This window comes from Aplysia californica, unplaced genomic scaffold (genome assembly GCF_000002075.1).
Source record: "Aplysia californica isolate F4 #8 unplaced genomic scaffold, AplCal3.0 scaffold00055, whole genome shotgun sequence".
In the NCBI taxonomy this organism is placed as follows: domain Eukaryota; kingdom Metazoa; phylum Mollusca; class Gastropoda; order Aplysiida; family Aplysiidae; genus Aplysia; species Aplysia californica.
In genome coordinates this window covers 360,599-362,852 of record NW_004797325.1, presented here as the reverse complement: position 1 = coordinate 362,852, position 2,254 = coordinate 360,599, and the positions used below count along the sequence as shown (strand labels likewise).

At 39.7% G+C, this 2,254-nt stretch overlaps 1 protein-coding gene across 2 annotated transcripts in view; it reads left to right on the top strand.

Moving 5' to 3' along the window:
• Positions 1 to 2,254, top strand: part of LOC100856795 (eukaryotic elongation factor 2 kinase) — a 30,002-nt gene that overhangs the window by 5,981 nt on the left and 21,767 nt on the right. Inside the window, exon 1 of one of the 2 annotated variants that reach the window (XM_005092908.3) lies at positions 1,816 to 2,076. The exons of the other annotated variant lie outside the window; for it this stretch is intronic. The gene's annotated coding sequence lies outside the window, so the exon portion shown is untranslated. Of the gene's footprint in view, positions 1 to 1,815; positions 2,077 to 2,254 lie in introns of those variants that run through there. 2 annotated transcript variants of the gene reach the window in all.

Sequence of the window (2,254 nt, the reverse complement as noted above, 5' to 3'; positions counted from 1 at the left end):
AAGTCAAAGCCACAAGTAAAAAGAATGAAAATAAAAGCACAAGGTCTTTCTTCACCAACCCAAAGATCCTAAAATTATACACCATCCCATTTACTCTGCCCTTGATTATCTTCAGCCTAAGATAGCTTAATTGTGCACGCCCACTTTTTAGACCCACGAGCCGCCCCTGGGTGTAATAATGAATGAATGCAAGCGCGCACTCGAGCCTGATCCACTGTAGGCACAGGGATTCGCGAAAACAAACAAATAAACAAATAAACAAATAAACAAATCAAAACAAAATCAAAACAAACAAAACAAAAACGAACTTAAAGCGAAAACATGCCAATTGTGATTCACCACCAGGAGTTCACTGCTATTTCGAAATAGGGCTTTTGCTCCAGATGGAAAAGTTGCACTTCATACTACAGTGTAGCCTACTTTATAGCCGATGTACATGCATTTCGAAATCACGCCGACCTCCATTTGTTCATGGAACGCTCGTGCATGCACGAAACCCCGGTTGTTGTAAGCAACATGTGTTGTGGGAGGGTTAAGGAGATGGGGTGGGTGTGATTGTTATTAAACGATGACTCAGAACTCTTCCTTGCACTAATAGATCCAACTCAAGCCTGTCCAAGTTGACAATGGGCCGACAGCAGAGAAAGTAAATATCGTCCAGAGTGAGGAAAAAATGTGCAGATTAAGAACAGATTTCACACCCCCACCCTCCCCCAATGTTTTTAAAAAATTGTTAAATGGAATAAAAAATTTAAAATCTTATTACGGGATAAAATGATGAGCCACAGCCAAGTGTGTCTGTGATAATCATAATTTATAGGCTATATTTATGATTGTTACAAATTATTTCAAACTGTTTTCGATTGTACTGTTAAACGACCTAATTGTGTTGATAGGGGCGTTAAGCTCATACCATTTCACCATTTTTTTCACTGTTAAAGGGCCCGCTGAACTGAACACACAGTTCACATCACGGTCTGCAACATACACTGTAATTGTTCTTGTCACCGTGTAGAGTGCTGTTTTTTTTTTTTAATACGCCAAATCAGCAGGAATCATCAGCTGTTATATATAAATAACAGACACTACACTTCCAGTGTCCAGAGGTCAAAGCAGTCTGAACTGATACCGGTTTTGTGCGGATTTTGCTCTCGACTAGATCTAGGTAGAATGTCAGGAACAGCGAACGTCCAATTACAGTCGTCTAATTACTGAACGTCTGAGTACAATTTAACGACGCTCGCTGAAAAGGGTATAGCATTTATCATTTAATGGTAAACATCTTAAACGTTAATAAGATGCACATTGACAATATTGTAATAAATATATACGATCAGATCTGCTCGAAACAGTTTTCTTACTACGGTAGACAGGCTTGCTTTTGTACAGTTATCAAAACAGTGTATTTTTCCACCTGGGAACGCACGTGCGTACCTTGGGTCTTCATATTCTGTCCTTGATCTTGAATTGTGGCTGTTTATAGCATTTGTTGTTCGGATTTTATGGGATGTGGAACTTGCTAAAACACATCTCGGTCCAACAAAATTAAAATTTTACTGTGAGACTGATCACGACATCGATCAACTGGTGGATATAGAGTGTATCGTGAAAAGAAAGCTCAAAATAAGTGAGGATAAGAAACCTCCTCTACACCGGACCCCTTGTTCTCATTTTCACCCTGAGGAACACGACCTTTGCCTTGACCTCAAATGTGTGTGTGTGCATTTGTGTGCGCGTTGTGTGTGTGCGTGTTTTGGTTTAGCCTACGTGACAAGAGCCGAAGCGCATGCGTGGAAACCTAGTTTCCGAATCTCCCCACATTGGATTATTTTGGTTTGGTGCATAACTTGGCTTGGCTACTCTGTCTGGTTCTGAAGTCAGGATTTAGATCTAGATCTAGAGTTCAAGATCTACAGGAGGGTCTGTCGTCCGTCCACCGACACACCAACGAAAGCGTGAAGTCTTTGAGATAGCAACATTTTTTACTGCGATTAAGCTATTGACGTTTGTAGTGGCCTGCATTTGTAAAGTTATGTGTGCAAGGAACTCTGGATTATCTATGCTTCTCTGTTTAAAGTAAGATTCCTGTACCAACTGTGTGCTTGTTGACTTGTTTCAAAGTTTATTATACACATGTTATCGGAATGAGAGCTCTCGTTATTTCAGAAAATGTAGCAGCAAATTAGATCTAGATATAGATCTAGAATCTAGATCTAGATTAGATTCTAGATATATTTCTAGATTAGATTCTAGA